The 26383-nt window shown below is 38.6% G+C and overlaps 1 protein-coding gene across 21 annotated transcripts in view; it reads right to left on the bottom strand.

Moving 5' to 3' along the window:
* The window catches only part of ROBO2 (roundabout guidance receptor 2), a 1407887-nt gene that overhangs the window by 478625 nt on the left and 902879 nt on the right, over window positions 1-26383 (bottom strand). The window lies entirely within an intron of this gene.

Below are 26383 nucleotides of genomic sequence, written 5' to 3'. Positions count from 1 at the left end.
CTACGAGAAACGGTGACTTGATCAGCCCTCGCCCTGACTGTTGATGAGCAACTAGATATGTTATCCCTCTTAGTATTTTTTTTTGTTTGTTCTACTTAATACTTTTGGTTGAATACTGTAATCAGTACACAATTCTTCTTAAGTGCTGAAACTTAACTGAAAAGTGATCGCTGTTAAATATAAGAGTGGGAATAAGAGAGGGAAGAGATGTGCAATTCGGGACATGCTCAAGCTGACTTGCCTCAAACGGTAGAGTTAGAAACATACCAGGGGATTCCAATTCAATCCCATCAAGGTGGCATGTACCAATGCCATCTCACTAGTCCCAGTGATCAATTTCTGTTCACAATTGATCATAATGATAGGACTAAGAACCAAAGGGATCACATAAACAAGAATAGTGTCTGCAAATACTAGCTGATAGAATCAAAAAGGGAGAGAATGATCCAACATGGGAAGCGAGATACACAGCAGACCCATAGAATGGCAGATGTCCTAAACAGCACTCTGGCCTCAGAATCAGCCCTTAAGGCATGCGGATCCGGCTGAAAAGCCCATGAGAGTATTTCAGGCATGGAAAGCCAAGACACTCTGGAAAAAAAAAAAAAAAAAAAAAACCTAAATGAAAGATCTCCACGAGTGAGATCCCAGTGGAAAGAATGGGTCATCAAAGAAGGAGGTACCTTTCTCTGAAGGGAGAACTTCCACTTTGACTATGACCTTGTCTAAATAAGATCGGAGTTGGTGAACTCAGGGGGCTTCCATAGCCTTGGCAGCTCATGACAAGAGCCTAGGGTGATTACTGACGCCATAAACAAGAGTGTCAATTTGTTAAGTCAACAACAGGAGTCACTGTGCACTTACTCCTCATGTAGGATCTCTGTCCTTAGTGTGCTGTACATTGAGATTTAATGCTATAACTAGTACTCAAACAGTATTTTTCACTTTATGTTTCTGTGTGGGTGCAAACTGTTGAAATCTTTACTTAATGTATGCTAAACAGATATTCTGTATATAAAGAGAAACGAAAATGAATCTTGATGTGAATGGAAGGGGAGAGGGAGTAGGAAAGGGGAGGGTTGTGTGTGGGAGGGACGTTATGGGGGGGAAGCCATTGTAATCCATATTCTGTACTTTGGAAATTTATATTCATTAAATAAAATTTAAAAAAAATGTTTTCCTAGAATTGCTCAACTCTTTAAATGTGCACACTTTTGTTATGCCATGTCCCTAATATCAAAGAAATATTTCACCTTTTACATGCTGTTCAGTTCTTACACAAATAACAAATTCCTTTTTTAAAAAATATAAACTTTTGAGGACAATTTTAGATTCACATGCAGTTATAAGAAAGAACACAGGCCGGCGCCGCAGCTCACTAGGCTAATCCTCCACCTTTTGGCGCCGGCACACTGGGTTCTAGTCCCGGTCGGGGCGCCGGATTCTGTCCTAGTTGCCCCTCTTCCAGGCCAGCTCTCTGCTGTGGCCCGGGAGTGCAGTGGAGGATGTCCCAAATGCTTGGGCCCTGTACCCCATGGGAGACCAGGATAAGTACCTGGCTCCTGCCATGGGATCAGCGCGGTGCACTGGCCGCAGCACGCCGGCTGCGGCGGCCATCGGAGGGTGAACCAATGGCAAAGGAAGACCTTTCTCTCTCTCTCTCACTGTGCACTCTGCCTGGAAGAGGAGAGGAGAGGAGAGGAGAGGAGAGGAGAGGAGAGGAGAGGAGAGGAGAGGAGAGGAGAGGAGAGGAGAGGAGAGGAGAGGAGAGGAGAGGAGAGGAGAGGAGAGGAGAGAAAGGAAGGAAGGAAGGAAGGAAGGAAGGAAGGAAGGAAGGAAGGAAGGAAGGAAGGAAGGAAGAAAGAAAGAAAGAAAGAAAGAAAGAAAGAAAGAAAGAAAGAAAGAAAGAAAGAAAGAAAGAAAGAAAGAAAGAAAGAAAGAAAGAAAGAAAGAAAGAAAGAAAGAAAGAAAGAAAGAAAGAAGGAAGGAAGGAAGGAAGGAAGGAAGGAAGGAAGGAAGGAAGGAAGGAAGGAAGGAAGGAAGGAAGGAAGGAAGGAAGGAAGGAAGGAAGGAAGGAAGGAAGGAAGGAAGGAAGGAAAGAATACAGCGGGATGGCACTGTGCTTCTGGCTTTGGATCAGCGCAGCTCCAGTTGTTGTGGCCATTTGGGGAATAACCAGTGCATAGAAGTCCTCTCTCTCTGCCTCTCTGTAACTCTGCCTTTCAAATAAATCAATCAATCTTAAAAAAATATGAAATATACTACTGCACTCTTTTCACCAACTGGTACACCTTGCAAGACTATAGTACACTATCACTACCAAAATGACATTCACACAGAATTTCATCTATTTGTACTTTCTGTATGAGAATACGTCTTGTTACCAAACTCTCTGTCCACATTCAATACTTGATTAAATAAGTAGTTAATGCACATAATAGTGTAAGAACTATTAAGGAGGGAAAGAGAGGGATTGAGAGAGGCAGAGATGGAGGTAGGGAAGTATGGGTATCTTAGAATGGTACCTATGAAATACATGAAATCTGTTCTCTTTATATTAGTATAATTTTTAAAAAGAATTAAAAAAAACTTTTTAAAAGAATTTTTTAAAAAGTATCTAAAAGAGCATCTTGGGGCTGGCATTGTGATGCAGCAGGTAAAGCTGCCACTACAATGCCAGCAGCCCAAAAGGGTACCGGTTCTGATCCAGTTCCCAGCTAATGGCCTCAGATAAATAGCAGAAGATACCCAAGTGCTTGGGCTTGTCCATGTGGGAGACCTGGGAGATGTTCCTGTTTTTGGCCTGGCCCAGTCCCTACTGTTTCAGACATCTGAGGAGTGACCAGTGAATGGAAGATCTCTCTAACACTGACTGGCAAATAAATGAATGAATTAAATAAATAAATGTTTTTTTTAAAAAGCACTTTCTTTAACTTTTATTTAATAAATATAAATTTCCAAAGTACAGCTTATAGATTACAATGGCTTCCCCCCCATAACTTCCCTCCCACTCACAACCCTCCCATCTCCCGCTCCCTCTCCCATTCCATTCACATCAAGATTCATTTTCAATTATCTTTATATACAGATCAGTTTAGTATATATTAAGTAAAGCTTTCAACAGTTTGCACCCACACAGAAACACAAAGTGTAAAATACTGTTTGAGTACTAGTTATAGCATTAATTCACACTGAACAACATATTAAGGACAGAGATCCTACATGAGGAGTAAGTGCACAGTGACTCCTGTTGTTGACTTAACAAATTGACACTCTTATTTATGGCATTAGTAATCACCCTAGGCTCTTATCATGAGTTGCCAAGGCTATGGAAGCCTTTTGAGTTCACCAACTCCGATCTTATTTAGACAAGGTCATAGTCAAAGTGGAAGTTCTCCCTTCAGAGAAAGGTACCTCCTTCTTTGATGACCCCGTTCTTTCCACTGGGATCTCACTTGCAGAGATCTTTCATTTAGGTCCTCTTTTTTAAAAAAAAGCACTTTCAGGAGAACTTAGTGGTCTGTGTTGTGTAAATGCCACCAGTATTGCTGTTTTGGTTGTCAGACTAAACCATTACCACCCAATAACCTCTGTGCTTCTCAGCAAGGAATGCGCAGATAGTAGCTCCAAAACCTGAAGCATCATTGAATTTGAATGGATTTCCATTTGTAAATATATTCTGACACAAATACCACTGAATATATTTCATTATATGCTGTCTTAAAATAAGGGTAGTGATAAACTATTTGATTTTTTAAGATTAAAAAAATGAAGACGTGATTAACTGGCCTGTCCAACCATTATAACAGAAATTACTAACAAATTACTAACAAAATTACTTTGAAACACAATCCCCAAGTGTATGATCAAGAGTATCTCTCTTGCAATCTATTGCAAGGCTAAAAACTTAGCACTGGGCATCATGAATATTTCCATTTTTTACAGTACTGTGCAGCTGTTCTGTGCATAAAATGCACATTTTAAAATATTGTAATTGAATTTGTAACAAGGTTTTATTTGTTTAGAGGCATTTTAAATTGGGATGGAGGGGCCAGTGTGGCATCCCATAATGGCTGCCCCTCTTCCAATCCAGCTCTCTGCTTCTGCTTAATGGCCCGGAAAAGCAGTGGAAGATGTCCCAAGTGTTTGGGCCCCTGCACTTACATGGGAGACCTGGATAAAGCTCCTGGCTCCTGGCTTCAGATCGGCCATTTCATGAGTGAACCAACATGATAGAAGACCTTTCTCTCTGTGTCACCATCTCTCTTTCTGTAATACTCTCAAATAAATAAATAAAATCTTTTTAAAAATTGGCATGGAAATTTACCAAAGTGAACAATACCACTACAGTAAAAAAAATAAATAAATAAATAAAAAAACCTGAAACATGAAAAAAACAGAACTCTATAAGATGGGAGTGTATTTATATTTATCTGTGTTGAGTGTCTGTTTAGTAGTTTATCCTTCAAGATAAACCATTTTTGCTGTGTTAAAAATAAGTTTAAAATATGCATAGAACTATTTTGTAAGAAAGTAATAGTAAGGGGCCAGCTTTGTGGCACAGAAGGTTAAACTGCTACCTGTGAAGCAAGAACCCCTTATGTACGCTGATTACAGACCTGGCGGCTCCACTTCTGGTCCAGCTCCCTGCTAACGCACCTGGGAAAGCAGTGGAAGATGGCCCAACTGCTTAGGCTCCTACCACTCACGTGGGAGACCCAGATGCAGTTCCCGGCTTTGGCCTGGCCCAGCCCTGAACATTGCAGCCATTTGGTGAGTAATCAGTGGATTGAAGATATTCCCTCCCTGTCTCTCCTTCTCTCTCTGTAACTCTATTGAGTAAATAAATAAATCTTTAAAAGAAAAAGAAAGTAACAGTAAGATATTTAGTTAAATGACTATAACCCACAGGCATTTAACATGCTTTTCTTGTGCTCATAGCATGTGTCCCATATCCACATCTAAGTATCAACTCTAAAGTGGTGAATGATAGGGCTGACGCTGTGGTGCAGCGGGTAAAGCCTCTGCCTGCAGTGCCGGCATCCCATGTGGGCACCAGTTAGAATCCCGGCTGCTCCACTTAATATCCAGCTCTTTACTATGGCCCAAGTCCTTGGGCCCCTGCACCCACGTGGGACACCCAGAAGCAGCTTCAGATTGGCACAGCTCCGGCCACTGTGGCCAACTGGGAAGTGAACCAGCAGGTGGAAGACCTCTCTCTCTGCCTCTCCTTCTCTCTGTGTGTAATTCTGACCTTCAAATAAATAAGTAAATCTTTTTAAAAAAGTAATTGGTGAATAAAACAGAGCTGTTAGTTGGGAAAACACAGATTGAAGAAATGAACATATAATTTCAAATGATTATACTCTAGTGTTTTTTAATATGACAGGGCATTATGAAAAAAAAAAATCTGAAGATCTAAGGATGCCAGCAATTCTAGCTAACTTCTGTTGATTACAGAGTTTTAAAATAAACATTATGGTAAAATGAATGGCCCAGAACACAATATACATCATTGAATTATTCAATCTCTTTACTAGTTGAATGAAATGCAGGGATGTTGTCAGAATCAGCTAGTCCTCTGCCTTACTGCAAACATTAGAAATTTGTGAATGACTTACATGATGTAAAATAACACATGCAAAATCTGTGTAGAGATGCCTTATTCCTGAAGCGTGTTGACATGGCAAGATGTTCATTTTGTACTTTCAAAAAGGAGGTATACATCACATGACATCAGGAAATATTGAAACATTGTAAATAGTTTGTGGGGCCAGCTCTGTAGTGCAGCGGGTTAATGCCCTGGCCTGAAGGGCTGGCATCCCATATTGGCACCGGTTCTAGTCCTGGCTGCTTCACTTCCTATCCAGCTCTCTATGTGGCCTGGGATAGCAAAAGATGGCCCAAGTCTTTGGGCCCCTGCTCCCGCGTGGGAGAGCTGGAGGAGGCGCCTGGCTCCTGGCTTCGGATCGGCACAGCTTGCGTCATTGCAGCCAGTTGGGGAGTGAAGCAGCGGATGGAAGACCTCTCTCTCTCTCTTTCTCTCTCTCTGCCTCTCCTCTCTCTGTGTAACTCTCTCAAATAAAAAAATAAATAAATCTTTAAAAAAAGAAAAGAAACGTTGTAAATAGTTTGTAACACTAACTTCACTGAAACCTCTAAAGTACTATCCTAAAAGCCAACTGAGGGATTCAGAGTGTGTCTCCTGCCACTAGTGCCCAGCTCCTCAATGCTTTGCAGGCTTTTATTAGAAGAAACTAAGCACATACCATTTTTCAAGGATATGCTAGTTAAGTCCTATAGGAGAGAGACTGTTTTCAATGATCTTTGACATATCACCTTTAATAAGAGAGAGATTGACACACAGGCAGGTGTGTACTGTTTCCATTAGCCAAGTTTCAAGAACTCATTAGGACACTGAACTTGGCATCCACAAAACAGTGTATCTTGGATCTTGCCCATGGAAACAGTCTTTTATCTACTTGAAATGTATTTTAATTAAGTATAGAACACAATAGTCATTCTTTTCCTAGCACAATACCTTTATATTCATTCTTTGCAAGGAGGACATGTACGGGTGCTAGGTCAATACTTGTTAAACCAAGTATCATCTTAATATCCATCTTCCAATCAAAATTATATATTTAAAGCATTTAACGATTGCAAAATTTAGGTGAAAGTTAAAGCATAGTACTGTATATTGCTATTACAAGTATGGACGTATTTTTCTGAAGCTGTTTTATTCATTCCAAAGTGGTTTTTATTTTTCATTTTAGCTGTTTCACAAATTCTTTTTTGTCACATGTCCTTTTTGTTCATACTGGCAAGCTGCGACTTAAGCAAGATGGCAAATATCTCAAGTTAAAATTGGGTACGCTAACTTTCAAGTTTTAACAGATTGGATTGGAGAAGAGATGGACTATGCTCGTGTCTCCTTTACAAAGATATTCTTTTGAGTGCATTAGTGCAGTTGAATTTGCATCAGAGAAGTTTCACCCCTGTATTATTATCAGACCACAACTTTATATAATTTGTATCCAGTTCCGAATTTGAAAATTATCTGAGGTATTCTTGTAAAATTATATGAAGTATTCTTGTCCAGGGAGTAAATGATGTATTTCAGTAAAGAACCATGACGGTAGAGAATGAAGCAAGAAACAAGACAGAGGAAGGAGGTAGGACACAAAAAGGGAAATCAAATGCTTGCAGCTTGTGGTTTCAGAGACAAATCAAAGACCATTTTCAGAAAGTACCTGGAAGCAGACAAAAGGCAACTTAATAATTTTCAAAATGAATTCTGTATTTCCAAATCTGATTTCTTAAAAGGAGCCAAAGATAGAATACCTTTGAGTTATATTTCAGAAAATAAAAACAAATTGCTATGAAATCGTGATCTAAAAATCAGCTGCTTTACTTTCCTTATGTTAAGCAAAATTACATGCTGTTAACCCAGGACTGAAAATAATTTAATATCGTGTAGCTTTAGTTTTAAATTCAACTGCAGAGTGTGTACAATCATTTGTCCTTAATGAAGAGTCCAAACATGGCCTACGATTGGTCACTAGGAACATTTACTACAACACTAAATTAACAATGGTGGCACCGCAGTCAAATGAACCCTGTATCTGATTAGTCCCACACTACTCCACATGCAAATGAAGCATCATATAACTGGTGCTGAGGTTGCATTTTATGCAAGACAGAACTTTGTGTTACAGATGCAAAAATCCAATTCCAAATACATAATTATTATTACAGTCATAATGTGTTTTTTTCAACACCTAAACAAACAACTAACCCCCCTGAGACCCAGTGCCTTGGGCAGTCACACTCCACTGGCTCTCTTTCTGAGGAGTGCGCATCATGAAGCTTCCTGGGAGGGAGGGTTGCAATGAGCAGCTTCTTCCAACCTATTGGAGTCCTCCTTCTTTTGCTGATCTGAGTCACCAGCTACCCATTCATACTTAAAAGATGCTTTCATAATATTTTACACATTCTAATACCACAGGAAATTGAAGGAATTATCATAGCAATAGATGCTTCTTCAGGAGGGCAAACACAATGCAGGCAGTTCACAATCAACATACAATTTCACACTCAAGTTCTACTTCTTAGTTAAAATTATAATATCAGTATTTCTCGAGGTCAATGTGTACTGTAACTCCTGGGTAATCACATGCCAAGAAGGCAGTAATTATATGCTTGGTATCAAACTTGAAGCAAGAGAACTAAAACAGTAGTTCAAATACGATTTTTTGTACTGCAAGTAGGCAAACAGTCACATGGAAACTGCATGGTGTGTCCCATTCTACAACGTTTCTTCATAATTACTGAACTCCATGACATGTATCAGTTTATACAATGAAACAATTCAGATAACAAAAAAATTTCACTTTTTTCATTATACCAACATCTCCAACTTGGGGTGGGGGTTAACATTGTTAAATGAGTAAATTTCAGTTAAATAAAAATATTCTAATATATTCAGTGCACCAACAAAATAAAAATATCTCAAGTTCATATACATGCAATTGCATAAATGCATTAAACTCTATAAAAATATATGTTTCACACTTGTAAAAAAGTATTCTCCAAGAAAAACTTCATAGAAAATAATTATCAATTTTACTTTCAAATAGGTGTTAAGAACTCTGAATTCCTTTAGTTCCCTTCATACATAAAATGCTGCCATATGTAAAGTGCTTTTCTTATCTACTGGGAAAGATCATCCCCACTTGTTTAGAAAACAATTTTTACATAAACAACATTGAAAATCTGTGCTGATACAGCTGTTCCCTCACAACTACTATTAGAATAAAAATCATCAGGGAAAGCAAAATTCACATTTTCTGTGGTGAATTTGTACATGCATATGTACAAATATAAAGTATCTGGTAAATCTACATTTTTCTCTTCTCTCCCTCTCTCTTTTTTCCTCCCTCCCCTCCTTCCTCTTTCTTTAAGCCCTTTCTCATAGCTAATACCCAAACCAATGCAAGGGTAGAGAGTTAACTTCCTAAGAAGGGAAGTACCTCTAAAACATAAATCTTCAAAATAAAATGTTTACATATTGAATCATATTGTTGAGCAATTTAAAATAGATAAAGGATAGTATTACAAGTATGGGAATTTGACATGTCGATTTTTTTAGGTAACTACCAGTAAGAATTCTCCACAGTTCTAAAACCAGGTTTTTTAAGCTTATATACTTTTATGACTTCAGTATATTTATATGAGCTACTCTGAATTTTACAACCTTAAGAAATTATTCAAGTTGTGACAGAGAATACAGAAAAGGATTACTTTGGACAGGCAAACATATAAATCTTATTTTTGTTTTCTAAACAACATTAAACAAATCACCTACCTGTTCTTCTTCCACAAATGCCATTGGAGACCAAAGAAGGAAAAGTATTGGAGACAAGTTCTACTAATGAGGCATTCAGAAGAGCCACATAAGAACTGTTGCCAAGTCTACAGTAGGTAAACCAGGGAACCTGCTAACACACCCCCAGTGCTGGGAAATTCATTACTAAAACGTAGTAATCATTTTGCTGAAGCACCAGCAGATTGCACACATTACCTCCTGCAGATTGAAGTGGGAATAACTAAAAGAAAAAGGGTAATGATGGTCGAGGGAAATTGAATTTTCATGGCACTTATCTTCTGTTTCATGCTATTTGCATGAGAACAATGTTAGACACAGACATTTACAGGACCCTAATGAGAACAGGAGCTTCTCTCCAACGGGCAGGAGCCAGGATGGGTGTTGATGAAACCAATCTATCAATGAGGTTTTAAAAGGTGCAATAGTCCCTGTCTTGCACACAGCCCATGTGGGTGGGCCTTCCATCTGAGAAGAGAAGAAATTAAGAATGATGACTTGAGAGAGTTCAACGCACACTCGCCTGTCAGCTGGCCCTTAATGATAACGTACTACTGCTTTCCTTAAAGAGCTTCATGTCTTATTCAGAGTCAATGGTGAAAATGTGGCATTTTAGAACCCATGATGCGTTTTTCTATTGATGCTGTCAGTGTGACCAGACGCAAAAGGAAGAGCTGTTTGTCAGTTCCCATTCTCTTCAGTGATTCATCAAACAGTGGCAGTTCATGCATGCAGTATCCAAGTGGAATAAATAACTTCACAGCTCCACACTGGAACCTCCTATATTTTATTAAGCTGCCACCAACCCTGGGGTAATTCAGCATGTCAGAAGGCAAACTCTTCTGGGGGAGTCTCTTAGCATGTACTTTTAGTTATAACCTAATACCTACTACAAGTATTTATTATCAGAGATAAGAAAAACACCTCGTGATGTCTCCCACAAACGCTCCAGATGCATTTTATTGCTTTGCCCCATTTTTTATGTCATGAGCAGACCAGTAATGATATCCATTATTAATATATTCAATTTGTAAACCACTCTTCCTCCAAAGGATTCAACTCTCTCCTCCATGTCTCCGATATATTAACTTACCTCACATGGAAGGCGGCCTGTTTTTCACACACTGAACTACATTAGTGCCTCAGTGGGTAGTTCTGTAAATCATGCTGGTTAAGTGCAAGTAATAGCCTTCAGACATCAACAGCCAGGGCCATTCCTATCAAGAGTCTATTGACCAACACATTTATTGGAAGAGGTTCTGCTAAGAATTTTTGGCTGTCAACATGTTCTATCCGATATTAGCATGAGGGTTTTCCTGAGCCCTGACCTGCGTCTCATTCACGCATTATACACTAGCAACTTAGGTCTCCAAAGTTTTCACTACAAATCTTTTCCATTCCTGGGCTAGGCCGCGGGAGAACAGCACCGGAGTATACTCTCAGTGACTGTACATAGGGATGAGCAACTTTAATGAGAATCATTTCATGCGAACATTTTGAGTTAGAATTGTCATATTTCCTTTCTGCTTTTTAAAAAGTGAGCAACCAAATTACAAAGCCCTAGGCTAACTGTAGGGGCAAACAGGGCTACATTTCAGGACATCTACTGTATACTGATACTGCCTAGTTCCCAAAGGTCCCATGAGAATTTTAGTAAATATGAATGAGCTGAAATTTAATATTTAGTAGTAATGTTTTCCCCCAGAATCAAATATACAGAATGTCTCATACAGAAATAAAATGTGTCCCAAAAGTGGATTGGTTTGAGAACACAGAATGAATTTCTTCGTAAGAGCTCCTTTCCACCTACAATACAGTGAAGCGAGGGTGTTCAAGTCAATTCCTGATCAGCACGCCAAAAAGCAGTGAATATTCAGCATCTTCATCTTACTAACTGCTGATTCTCCCTACCCATGGACGCTACTACCCTTTAGGATTATCTTATCCACTTCGAAGCGGGAGTAGAGGTAGGTGAACAAGCGCTCTGCACCCACACAGCAAGAAGACTTTGCCAAGTATAAACTTGCTGTAAGTTTCTTTAATTGGAAATGCGTCCTTGGAGAATCACTAAGTTCCCATAATGAGGTAAAATAAAATTTTCAGCACCGGACAATGAAAGTAAATGTAAGGGGGTCTTCAAAAATTCATGGAGAATGTATATTTTGAAAAAAAAAAAACTATGAATTTCAAAAAAATATTTGCCTCAAAATAACTACACGTTTTAATGCCATTTTCCACTAAACTTTTGAGTACCCAGATAGTTTTTTAGGACATCTGATTACTTTTAGAAATATGACCTTTTAGTTATATACTACCCTATATATACATAGTCTAATTCTTTAGTACATAATCTAATAGTAAGCTGCAATCAAGAATTATTTGCCTATTCTGCTGCAGTGGCGGCTGAAATTATTGAGTTAAACAAGAATAAGAAAGCTGTCTTGTCACATCTGTCATTCTGAGTGGTTTAACTCTGTGGTTTACAATATTTAGTGTGCAACAGAATCACCTGCAGGGGCTACTAACACCTACTACTGAGCTCTGTCGTAGAGTTTCTGACTAAGTAGGTCTATCTGGAATGGAGTCTGATAATTTGTATTTTTAATAAGTTCCAAAGTGACGTAGACAGTGCTGGTATGAGGACTACTCTTTGGGAACCACTCAAAGAAAAGAAAGAGTGTGAACTTAAGAGACAGAATAACTGTGCAAATCCCAGGACTTTTACTCACTACTTAGCTTAATCCTTTTGAGTGCTAAAGAATCTATAAAATGAGATACTAAACATCAGCACAAATTGGTTAAGATTAAATGAGGTTTATTTGCCATTTTACTATCTGCAATACTCTGTTTACCAATGTTATTAATTTATTTCACAGATATTATTGAAATCCTTGAAAACCAATGGTTTAATTGCTCACAGCAACCTGGAACAGATAAAATACTCTTTCTACTGAATTTCAAATACCTGGTATATGTGATACTTGTATTAACTAATAATATTTTTCTAATGTTGTGGTAGATCATTACACTAATAGTTCAGCTAATGTAGAACCAGCCAAATGCTAGGGTTCAATTAAATTGGCACTGACTTCAACTCTAATTGTCAAAAGTATTTAAAATGATATATATGCATAAGTATACAATGTTATATTACACAATGTGAAGTAAAATAAAGCTTCAATGCATTTCTAAAACACAACACTATAACTCTGCATCCCTTCTATGAATCATTCCCAACTGAATCTTATCTACCACCTTCTCAACCAGTCAGAAGGATATGCGATTTATGACAAGACAAAAGGAGAAAAGCAGGAAAAAAAACTAGGAGTTATTCATTCTGTATTGTTTGTTTTCTATGTTTTCAAGTCTATGATTCCTAATATCTATGCTATGAAGTAAAAAAAAATAATGATTGAGACTGCAATTATTCTAAAATGATATTGGAGAATTGCTTCACTTGCCATTAGGGCTACTGAAATGTTTTAGCAAACTGCAATATTATATATTGCATTTGGAAGAGGTCTGTCTTCATCCTAAAGATGGTAGAAACCACTCAACAGTGTGTGATGCAGCTGTAACATAGTGAGATTGATACTTTACAATAACCCTGGTTAAACGGTGGAAAATAAAAATGACCACAGTCCAGGATGGGTGCAGGTGGGCCCCTGGAGTGCAGATGTTAATAGCTGGATTAGGGTGATCCAAGTGGAGTGGGAATGAGAGGGCCAGCTGAAGAAATACCTAAACCAGTAACATGAACAGGTTGCAGGAGCATCTTGGATATGAAAGCAGGAGAATGGTGACATGTGGAAGTGTTTAAGATCTAGAGGATGTTGAGGTGAAGTGCTTTTGAAACAAAGCAAACATTCACACAGACAACGGGTTACATTGATGGAGAGCACAAAGAAGGCCTGCACTGGCAACAGAAATTTGTAGGATACCTAAAAGGAGAGGCAAGGAAATCAGCGGAGAGAGGTGACAGCTCCTGAGCAACAAGAAAGAGAAGTCTCAAAATTATTAAGGTGCACTAGAATGAACTGAAGAGGCCAAGAAAGAGAGGTCAGGCAGTTGGAAAGAAAACACAGCCAGGTGATGATAGGGAAAGAAAACAAGTGTTTTAAGGAGTGAAATGGGAAATGATGAACAATCTGAGAGGTTAAAGTGAAGGCAGAACAGTGTGCAAAGGGTTGAATGGTATGAAGGGATCTGGGAACTTTCAAAATAACTGTTATGGAGCAGTGAGACCCGAATCCAGATCCAAATAGGTGTGTTAGTTTCCTATGAAACAATAAATGAGTTTTTAAACTAGTTTTCTATTGTGATCACTGGCTTACGACACAAATATATTGTGGTGGAAATCTGTAGACATCTTCATGAGTCTCACCAGTTTAGAATCCAGAAGGGAGCAAGGTTGCTGGAGGATCTCTGGAGGACCTGTTCCTTTGCCTTAGCTTCCCAAGACTACCTGCAGTCCATGGCTGGTAACCACATCCCTCCATCTTCAAAGCTAGCAGTAACAAGTAAAGTCCTTCTTAGATAAATCTGAGTCCCTCCTCTCTCTTCCTCTTCCGTTAAGATTAAACTCTGATTACATTGAGTCCAAAGAGATGATCCAAGATAATCTCCTATAGAGGAGATGAACTTGTGAACATGAAGACATCAAGTTCCCATGCCTTGTGCCCTTGCCTCCTGATCTCTCTGCTCCCATATTTCTGTGCCTCTATGGTAACTGGTGTCTTAGTTACTGATAGATCCACCTGCTTGGTTAGATGCCCATGGTCTTGTTATGTAATGGTTCGGCTTTGGGCTCCTTTTGTTTGTAGGTTGGTGTAAGCAACTAGGGGCCATGGCGAGGTGTGACTGCTTGTGGATGCACAAAGGTGTGGCAACCTGTGGCTATAAGTAGGGGTGTGTGTGAGAGAGAGAGAGAAAGAGAGGGAGGGAGGGAGGGAGGGAGGGACAATGGGAGGGAGGGACAGACAGACTGCCGCCATGGACAGGAAGGTATCTCCTGTGGCTCCACTGCGGTCAGGGTAAGTGGCTGCTCCTTGTGCATTTCTCACTGCCACTGTGAGTAAAGGAGATATAAAACTACAAACGGCTCTGAGCTGTTATCTGACCTGTGGGAATCTGGATCTGTTAGTCTTTGGACCCTAAGCCTTGGGCATATACTCCATATCTTAAAGTCTGCAGGTTTTCAACTTGAGTATGATCTACAAATGCAATTCCCTTTTGCCAGATTCACAGGTTCAGGGAATTAGGACATAAATATCTTTGAAGGACCTTAGTCTATCTTCCACGCTGCAGTCATCCACAACATAGTGACCACTGACCATATGCCTAGAAATCTCCCCTACAGTTTCAAAATCAGGTCATTTAAAACAAATACTTTGAGGTGATATGTTGCTAGGCATACTGCATTATCTGCTTTTTCTCTGCAGACACTTAAATTTCTTGACTATTTAATATCATATAAAAGTGAGATAAAAGACTTGTGTTTAGAAAATTATAGGAGATGCTTTTAATTTGTGTATTAATTCAAGTGAAACTTCATAGGGAATTATTATAGTGTCAATTATTTTCTCACACATTTTAGTTTGATTCCATCACACTATTGTTAAAATCAACCAAAAAGAATATTCTTTGCTGCTTTCTGATATCTGAGGGGATCTCAAACAGAGGATGAAGCAAACTTGCTCCCTAAGGCTCATGTTGACAAGACAAATGTGAATAGATTAGAACACTATTTTCTGCAAATAAGGAGTATCTTCATAAATATTAGGTCGAAAAATACAATGGATTACTTCTTGAGAGGTGACTTTCTTGTTACCACCAGTATTCAATCAATGGTTAAGGGCTATCAACCTATTATAAGACAAAAATCTGAAAGAATCAGATTGGGTGGAGGGTTGGATTGAATCATACCAAGTTTCTTCCAATATAACATATTGTAAATTTAACATATGTAAATTTAGCATGGATGTGATGCATACAATGAAGATGCACATAGAGCATTTTATAAATTGCTAAATTTAATTTTTTAGGAGTTGGGAGAGATAATTAATGTTCATTATTTTACAACTTTGATCATCTTTTTTCTGTGTTGCTCCTGGCTCCTTAGCTAAAAGTTCTGTGTGTACTGTAAGGGATTTGAAAGTTAATGGTGGCCAAATAAATGACCCTGCTTGAAAATTCATCAAGATAAACTAAACATCAGAAGTTCTACACCTTCTCAAGGCTCATTTTGGTTAAACTGTCACAATAGTAAATATAGGGAACGATCTTCACTGCCAAATACATGGAAAAATTGGAACAGAAACGTGATTGACTTCCTAAAGTCACTTAATGCCCACATTTCATTCAGGGAAATATGTTTAATTCACAGAACATATTCTTAGAAAGATAATCCATGGAACTTGATTCAAGAAAAAATTAAAGATCTGAATAGATACAAAATGGGTAAAGAGATTGAATTTATACTCCAAGAAACCCTTCAAGATATTGGCACAGGCAAAGAATTTCTGGAAAAGACCCGGGAGGCACAGACAGTCAAAGCCAAAATCAACTATTGGGATTGCATCAAATTGAGAAGTTTCTGTACTGCAAAAGAAACAGTCAGGAGAGTGAAGAGACAACCAACAGAATGGGAAAAAATATTTGCAAACTATGCAACAGATAAAGGGTTAATAACCAGAATCTACAAAGAGATCAAGAAACTCCACAAAAACAAAACCAACAACCCACTTAAGAGATGGGCCAAGGACTTCAATAGACATTTTTCAAAAGAGGAAATCCAAATGGCCAACAGGCACATGAAAAAATGTTCAAGGTCACTAGCAATCAGGGAAATGCAAATCAAAACCACAATGAGGTTTCACCTCACCCCGGTTAGAATGGCTCACATACAGAAATCTACCAACAACAGATGCTGGCGAGGATGTGGGGAAAAAGGGACACTAACCCACTGTTGGTGGGAATGCAAACTGGTCAAGCCACTATGGAAATCAGTCTGGAGATTCCTCAGAAACCTGAATATAACCCTACTGTTCGACCCAGCCATCCCACTCCTTGGAATTTACCCAAAGGAGTTTAAATTGATAAAGAAAAAAGCGGTCTGCACCCTAATGTTTATTGCAGCACAATTCACAATAGCCAAGACCTGGAACCAACCTAAATGCCCATCAATGGTAGACTGGATAAAGAAATTATGGGATATGTACTCTTTAGAATACTATACCGCAGTAAGAAACAACGAAATCCAGTCATTTGCAACAAAATGGAGGAATCTGGAACACATCATGCTGAGTGAAATAAGCCAGTCCCAAAGGGACAAATACCATATGTTCTCCCTGATCGGTGACAACTGACTGAACACCAAAAAGGAAACCTCCTGAAGTGAAATGGACATTATGAGAAATGGTGACTTGATCAGCATAGCCCTGACTGCTAATGGACAACTTAATACATTATCCCTCATAGTATTTTTTTTTGTCTGTTCTACTTAATATGACTGGTTTAATTCTGTAATTATCACACAGTTATTCTTAAGTGTTGAAAATTAACTGAAATGTGATCCCTGTTAAACATAAAAGTGGGAATAAGAGAGGGAAGAGATGTATAATTTGGGGCATGCTCGGGCTGACTTGCCCCAATTGGTAGAGTTGGAAACATACCAGGGGATTCCAATTCAATCCCATCAAGGTGGCATGTGCCAATGCCATCTCACTATTCCAAGTGATCAATTTCAGTTCACAATTGATCATAATGAAAGGACTAAGAGTCAAAGGGAGCACATAAACAAGTCTAGTATCTGCTAACAATAACCGATAGAATAAATAAAGGGGAGAGTGATCCAACATGGGAAGTGAGATACTCAGCAGACTCATAGAATGGCGGATGTCCTAAATAGCACTCTGGCCTCAGAATCAGCCCTAAAGGCACTCGGATCTGGCTGAAAAGCCCATGAGAGTATTTCAGGCATGGAAAGCCAAGACACTCTGGCAAAAAGATCTCTGTGAGTGAGATCCCAGTGGAAAGAACAGGTCTTCAAAGAGGGAGGTGCCTTTCTCTGAAGGGAGGAGAGAACCTCCACTTTGACTATGACCTTGTCTAAACAAGATAAGAGTCGGAGAACTCAAGGGGCTTCCATAGCCTTGGAAACTCATGACTGGTGCATGGGGAGATTATTGATGCCATAAACAGGAGTGTCAATTTGTAAAGTCAACAACAGGAGTCACTGTGCACTTACTCCTCATGTAGGATCTCTGTCCTTAATGTGCTGTACACTGAGGCTTAATGCTATAATGAGTACTCAAACAGTATATTTCACTTCGTGTTTCTATGGGGGTGCAAACGATTGAAATCTTTACTTAATGTACACTAAACTGATCTTCTGTAAAAAAAAAAAAAAAAAGAAATTATCAATTCCCAACTTGACTCTCACTGGGATTAAACATGACAATAGGTCTGATCTGATTTCATCATCATTTAAAAAAAAAATCATCTATTATTTTTCACTTTATGTTTCTGTGTGGGAACAAACTGTTGAAATCCTTACTTAAGGTATACTAAGCTGATCTTCTGTATATTAAGATAATCGAAAATGAATCTTGATGTGAATGGAAGGGGAGAGGGAGTGGGAAAGGGGAGGGTTGTGGGTGGGAGGGACGGTATGGGGGGGAAAGCCATTGTAACCCATGAGTCGTACTTTGGAAATTTATATTCATTAAATAAAAGATAAAAAAAAACAACAACAACAACAACAAAAAAGAATTTATACTCCAAGAAACTTCCCACCAAAAAAAATCACAGTCATGTTCTTTACTTAGTGGAGGGTTAATCTTATGATTGTGAAATAAAGTGGGAGTCTGTCATAATAAAAATTAAAAGAAAGATTAAGAATGGAAGGAAGGAGGGTAGAGACAGAAGTATCACTATGCTCCTAAATCTATACATATGAAATACATGAAGTTTATTCACTTTGTATTAAAAATTGTAAAAATATAAAAAATTTAAAAAGTAATTTCAGAAAAATTAAAAAAATAATAAAATCCAATCATTGAACCATCTGTAAAGAAATCTACCAGGGCAGGAGCTGTGGCGCAGTAGATTAATCCTGCCAGCAGCGCCAGCATCCCGTATGGGCACCAGTTCTAGTCCCGGCTGCTCTTCTTCCAATCCAGCTCTCTGCTATGGCCTGGGAAAGCAGTAGAAAATGGCCAAAGTGCTTGGGCCGCTGTACCTATATGGGAGACATGGAATAAGCTCCTGGCTTCTGATCAGCTCCGGCTATTGCAGCCGTTTGGGGAGTGAACCAGAGGATGGAAGACCCTTCTCTGTCTCTCCCTCTCACTGTCGGTAACTCTAACTCTCAAACAAATGAGATCCCAGTGGAAAGAATGGGTCATCAAAGAAGGAGGTACCTTTCTCTGAAGGGAGAACTTCCACTTTGACCATGGCCTTGTCTAAAAATTATCAGAGTCGGTGAACTCAGGGGGCTTCCATAGCCTTGGCAGCTCATGACAAGAGCCTAGGGTGATTACTGAGGCCATAAACAAGAGTGTCAATTTGTTAAGTCAACAACAGGAGTCACTGTGCACTTACTCCTCATGTAGGATCTTTGTCCTTAGTGTGCTGTACATTGAGATCTAATGCTATAACTAGTACTCAAACAGTATTTTTCACTTTATGTTTCTGTGTGGGAGCAAACTGTTGAAATCTTGACTTAATGTATGCTAAACTGATCTTCTGTATATAAAGAGAATCGAAAATGAATCTTGATATGAATGGAAGGGGAGAGGGAGTGGATAAGGGGAGGGTTGCGGGTTGGAGGGACGTTATGGGGGGGAAGCCATTGTAATCAATATTCTGTACTTTGGAAATTTATATTCATTAAATAAAAGTTAAAAAAATTTTTTTTGAAAAAAAAATCTTTAAAAAAAAAAAAAGAAATCTACCAAATGTTTAAAGGAGATTGGACACCAATTCTTCCCAAAATCTCCCAAACTAGAAAAGCAAGGAATATCTCCCAATTTATTTAACAGGCCAATATTAATCTAACACTAAAACTAAAAATATCACAAAAAATAAAAACAGACAAATATCTCTTACAAATACAGATGAAAATATCCTCAACAAAATACTAGCAAACTGAAACCAACAATACACTAAAAGAATTACATCCCATTACCAAGTACAGTTGGTTTCAGGAATCCAAGAGTTAGTTTAACATACACAAGTCAATTAATCTAATGTACTAATTAACAGAACAAAAAACAATAACCACATGATTGTTTTGTGCAGAGAGTTTTACGAAATCCAACACCTTTTCATGTTAAAAACCCTCAATAAACAAGGAAGAAAAATTAACAATCTGATAAAGCCATCTAGGAAAACCCCACAACTAATATCAACTTAATAACAAAATATTGATCACTTTCTCCTAAAAAAATCAGAAATAAGACAAAGATTCCAGTTTTGTAACTTCTATTCAATAATGTACTAGAGGTACAAGCTAGGACAATTGATGAGAAAATGAAATAAAAGGCACAGAGATTGGAAGAAAAAAGTGCATCTCTATTCATATATACATATAACATGACCGTATAGAAAATCTTAAGGAACACACACACACACTATATACAAACACAAGTCAAAAGTAACAATTATATAATATGATCCTACATATAAAAAATCTTAAGGAACACACACACTACACATACACATGAATAACAATTATATCTAACAGAAGTTTTCAGCAAGTTTGCAGGATACAAGATAAAAATAAGCAGAGAATGGGAGCCGGCACTGTGGCACCGTGGGTTAATGTGCTGCCTGCAACACTGGCATCCCATATGGGTACCAATTCATGTCCCAGCTGCTCCACTTCCTATACAGCTCCTTGCTAATGTGCCAGGGAAAACAGCAGAAGATGGCCTAAGTGCTTAAAACCTTGCCACCCACATAAGATAAGAAACCTGGTAGAATTCCCTGGCTTCAGCCTCTCCCAGTGCTGACTATTGTGGTCATCTGGGGAGTGTACCAGTACACAGAGGATCTCTCTCTCTCTCTCTCTCTGCTTTTCAAATTAATACACAGAATCTTTTTAAAAAATCAGAATATAAAACAAAATTCCATTTACAATTCCATGAAGAAGAATGAAATCTATAGTAATACATTTAACAAAAGAAACCTAAGATATGTATGTCGAAAATACAAAAACATCACCAAATGAAATATGAGAAGCTCTAAGTAAATGTAAGGATATTTAATTCATGAATTGGAAGAGAATATTTTTAAATGAAAATACTCCCCAACTTGACCAACAGATGCAACACAATCTCTGTAACATTACCCACTTTTCTTTCTTTTTTTTTTTTTTTTTCAGAAATTGATGAGCTGATCCTAAAACTCATATGGAAATGTAAGGGACTGAGAATAGCCAAAACAATCTTATAAAGGGACAAAGATGTATGATTCAGACATCTCAATCAAAGGGCTTCAATAATCAAAATAGTATGGCCCTGGTACAAAAACCAGACATGTACAAAGTCCATATATAAACCTTTATACTAACAGTTATCTGATAATATACATTAATGAGAAGAAAACTCAATATGGGAGGGGCCAGCGCTGTGGCATAGTAGGCTAAACCTCATGCTGCAGTGCCCGCATCCTATATGGGCTGCCACTTCATGTCCCAGCTGCTCCTCTTTCAATCCAGCTCTCTGCTATGGCCTGGGAAAGTAGTGGAAGATGGCCCAAGTCCATGGGCCCCTGCACCCACGTGGGAGACCCTGGCTCCATCATCAGCACAGCTCCAGCAGTTCTGGCCATTTGAGGAATGAGCCAGTGGATGGAAGACCTCTCTCTCTCTCCCTCTGTCTGTAATTCTACCTCTCAAATAAGTAAATAAATCTTTTGTTAAAGATTTATTTATTTGAAAGTCTGAGTTATACAGAGAAAGGAGAGACAGAGAAAGGTCTTCCATCCATGGGTTCACTCCCCAATTGGTCACAATGGCCGGAGCTGTGCAGATCTGAAGCCAGGATCCAGGAGCCTCTTCCAGGTCTCCCAAGCGGGTGCAGGAGCCCAAGGACTTGGGCCATCCTCTACTGCTTTCCCAGGCCATAGCAGAGAGCTGGATCAATAGTGGAGCTGCTGGGACTCCAACCGGTGCCCATATGGGATGCCAGCACTGAAGGCGGCGGCTTTACCCACTATGCCACAGCACTGGCCCCAGTAAAAAAATCTGAATAACCTTATGGTAAACAATGGTGTTTTCAACAAATGGTGGCACTACAATTGGATATTACATCTCAAAGAATGAATTTGGGGCTCTACTTCACACCATATGCAAAAGTTGACTCAACATGCATCATGGGAGGCATTTAAGAGCAGCAGTTAAGACACCACTTGGAATACCTGCATCCCATCTTGGAGTGTCTGGGTTCACGTCCTGGCTCTGCTTCCAATTTCAGCTTCCTAATAACGTACACCTTTGAAGGCAACAGATGATGGCTCACATGCTTGAGTCCCTGACACCCACCTGCCAGACCCAAATTAGGTTCTGGAATCTTGGCTTCAGCTGGCCCAACCCCAGAAGCTATAAGCTTCTAGAGTAAAACAGCATATGGAAGATCTCTCTTCTCTACCCTTTGTCTTTCAAGCAAAATGAAAATAAGCAAAAATTTATTTAAAAATAAAAATTTAATCACAATCTAAATGTAAAAGCCAAACTATAAATCTCTTAGAAGAAAACATGTAAGTAAATTTTCTTGACCTTCAATTTCATAATGGTTCTTAGACCTGACATCAAATGCACAAGAGGGTTGATGGGACAAGATGCATAGACAGGTAGACATGGATGGAGGTAGAGGGGGTAGACAGGCAGAAAGATGGATAGGACTTCAAGCTAAAAGGTGATGTGTTCTGAATAATTCCACCAATAAAGCTAAAAGGCAGCGCTCAGAATAGGAGAAAATATTTGCAAATCATTGCTGATAAGGTAAACCAGTCTGAAAGGGCCATATGTTGACCAATTCCTTTTACAGGAGATGTCTAGAACAGGCAATTCCATAGATATGGAAAGTACCCTAAAGGTTGCCAGTGGCTGGGGACAGGGGGAATGGTGAATAGTGTACTCACTGTTAATGACTACAGGTCCTCCTTCTAGGGTGAAGAAAATCTTGTACAATTAGATAATGGCAGTGGTTGCACAAGTGTGAACACACTGAAAAGCCCTGAATTTTTTAATATATTTCAAGGCAATATTTTTTGTGTGTGTGTTTTAACACTATCTTGACAAAGCTACTAAAAAAGCAATCATGGCACAGGGAAAGTAGGTGGAATTCCTAGTGCAAAAACACAAGATATGAGGAGCTCTGAAACCAGGAACTGTGGGAGCACTATGTCAGCCCATTGTGCAGCCCTGGGGACGCTCAACATACAGTAAAGGCCAAGCAAATATTCCCAAATTGAAAAAACTCAGAGATCAGAGAGCATTCTGGTCCCAGGCATTTCAGATGAGCGATAGTTAACTTTAAATGTTGATACTAATTTTCTACACTTTTGAGAAAACAGAAACCTCCCACCAATGTTCTATAGTGTTTGTCAATCCTTAATGCAAAGACACTAACATGAGGATGTTGGTAAAATGAAGATTTGGATCCAGAAGGTCTTTGACAGGACCAGAGATTCTGTACCTGTAGTATGCACACAGGTTATTCAAGGACTGCTGGCTCATTAAGCACACTTGAGAAGGCCACTGAAAGGCATTGTCCAGTATGGTAATGACAGCCACATGTGGATATTATGTGTTGCAATGTGAATAGTTAAAATTAGTGTCACAAGTATAAAAGTACGCACTGGATTTTAAAGATAAAAATTAAACTATAATAGCAACATATTATATGTGTTACATAATGGACAGACAGAAAATCTTAGAAACCATGTTAAATATAATATTAAATTCACTTTTCTTTTTACATTTTTTCATATGGTTCCTAGAAAATTTTTTTATTATTCATTTGAGAGTCAGACAGAGATATCATGCAACTGTTAGTTTACTTCCCAGATGCCTGGGAGCTGGGAAGTCAACCCATGCTTCCTCTATGGGTAGCAGGGACTCAACCATTTGAGCCATATTTGGCTGCCTCTACTGGTACACGTTACCAAGAAGCTGGAATTAGAAGAGGAATCAGGACTGGACCCCAAGTACTCAGATATGGAAGGTGGGCATCCCATGCATTGTCTTCATCACTGGGCTGAAAGCCTACGCCAGCTCCTAGAAATTATTTTTTATTAATTATGTGATTTATATTATACCTTAGAGTTATTCCAATGTAATTCTCTAGCATCAATAGCACACTGTGTGGCATTATAATGATATTAGCAATATAAGGAAGATTCTGTATTGTCTAAAGTTGTAAAAAGGTGTGTCCACACTTGCAGCCCAAATGTGCCTTAATTCAATATAATAGGTCAATGTTACATGTATGTCCAGAATATTATAGGTAAGGGATACTAAGAAGTGCTATCAAGAGTAGAACAGAATAAACAGTTACACAATTGCATGTCTTCAAATGATGGTAGGGTGGTAGGAATCACTATGTTCCTAAATTTGTATTTATGAAATGCATGAAGTTTATATACCTTAAATAAAAGGTTTCTTTTCTTTTTTTTTGACAGGCAGAGTGGACAGTGAGAGAGAGAGAGAGAGAGAGGAAGGTCTTCCTTTGCCGTTGGTTCACCCTCCAATGGCCGCCATGGCCATCGCGCTGCGGCCAGCGCACTGCGCTGATCCAAAGGCAGGAGACAGGTACTTACCTGATCTCCCATGGGGTGCAGGGCCCAAGCACTTGGGCCATCCTCCACTGCACTCCCGGGCCACAGCAAAGAGCTGGACTGGAAGAGGGGCAACCGGGACAGAATCCAGTGTCCCGACCGGGACTAGAACCTGGTGTGCCGGCGCCGCAGGCTGAGGATTAGCCTATTGAGCTGCGGCGCCGGCTAAATAAAAGGTTTCTAGGTAACAATAAATATATTTTAAAAAAAGATGTAAACTCGCTCAAGTTTGTGCTAAGGAAGCAATAGCAGACAGTGGTACACTAAAGAAAACAAAGAAACTGCACGGAAAAAAAAAATTTTTAATAGAAACTAAATGGCAGAAATTCCATGAAAATAAAGAATGCATTTATGCTGTGAGAAATTTTACATATATACAATGTGGAAAGATACAATTTATTTATTTTTTTGGAAAGTACAATTTATATTGCTCAATCTCTTCAACCTCACCCAAGTGTGTCATTCACAGATGAAAAGAGCATTGTTATGTGTTGGGCTGGGCATAGCAGACAGATTGAGTTTGTTGTTTGTGTGTTTTACTCTGACTTAAAGTTGTGTTGCACACACGTATCAGTAAATGAGTAGAAAAGAAAAACACTCCAGTGATATCACAAATTTAGTCAAAGACAGCTTGAACAGAAAATCAGTTGTAGTCTGTCAAAATAGTGTATGTTGACAGATAGCTGTCCACATAAAATTATGCTACGGATCAGAAAGAGAAGATTCACAATGCATTCATTTTTGGCAAAATGAATGAGTGAAACCTTGACAAGCCTGGAAGTGAGAGAGACAAGGAAAGACCAGAGATAAAAGAGAAAAAAGGATATCTCCATTCACCTCATCTAGATGAAAACTCACTTTGTTTCAATGGGACATTTGTATTTATCTTGATGGCCCACAGAAATTACCACTTCATTTCTGTGGCAATTTTCTTAATCCATACAGCATTGTTTCATATTTGTATTCTCAATTCCATTTTGCCCATGTAATATAGTGGCAAACTTTTATACTCTTACATATCCTTAGGAGATTAACAGGCTAGTGAAAGAAAAAGCAACTAACTTCTAACTGGAAATTTGTTTCAGGTTTGAGACTAAAACATGGATTTGCCCATTCTTTCCTTTTGATTAAAAGAGGACAAATTTGACATTCATACTTAAATGCCCCTTTTAAAGCAGAGTGTCACATGTTCCAATAACAAAATTATGATAATACAATTTGATTTTAATTGTAAAAATAAACTCTATACTAGAAACTCAATTACACTTGCAGCTCTAACTGGTAACTACTATGTCTTGGAAGCATCTGTTCCTAACGTTAATTAAACTTGACTTTTATATCGTCGAATCCTTGCCAACTGGAGTTTCCAAATAATTTTCCTTCTCCATAACATTCTTCAAAAGAATCACTTGAATGCTTGTTTTGTTTGCATAGCTTCATATTATACAAACCAAATTGGGAAATGGAGCAGTAAGGAGTCAGCATCCTTCAGGGGGAACAAGATTTTGATAGCAAGATTTCACTTATGTAGCAAAACCTGAATTTTCAATGCATAAATGTTAGCCCAGATTTTGGAATTTGACTCTTCAAACACATTTCTGCTGTTTTTGGCAGGAAAAATGGAAACAGTTACCAGGCTTTCCTGGGCATAAACAATTCATTCAATAATCCTCTCTTTTTTGATAAATAGAGAAGAAACACATCACTGGTTAAGATAAACTCTTCCTCCAAACTTCCAGAGGCTTGAAAAAAAGAAGATTACAAAAAAATTCTAAACATGAATGAATAAATTTGAGACCTCAAGTTACTGGTCTTTCTCCACATTTTACTATAAAAAATTTTTCTTTTGTTCTCAATGCAAATGGTCATTGGTTCATTTTCTCTCACCGGGGACAGTTATGTCACATCTCTTGACTAATACGCATGCATTTGCCACTAAAAGACATTTTAACTGAGAGCTGTCACATCCGTCATCTCCACTCGGCCTGGTTAAAAATTTTATCTGCCGTCTTGAATTAATTTCAGCTTGCCTGAGCCCAGCAGGGGAGCTCAGAGTGGTTTAAATTCTTCATTTTATAAGGACATTACAGTTCCCTATTTGAGTTTTCCTCCACATCTAATTTTTGTTTCACATCAGTGAAACAATGATGTAAT

Source organism: Oryctolagus cuniculus, chromosome 4 (genome assembly GCF_051225735.1).
Source record: "Oryctolagus cuniculus isolate XC-2025 breed Fujian yellow rabbit chromosome 4, ASM5122573v1, whole genome shotgun sequence".
NCBI classification, from domain to species: domain Eukaryota; kingdom Metazoa; phylum Chordata; class Mammalia; order Lagomorpha; family Leporidae; genus Oryctolagus; species Oryctolagus cuniculus.
Note: the sequence above shows the minus strand (reverse complement) of the source record. Positions and strands in the feature narration are given on the sequence as shown.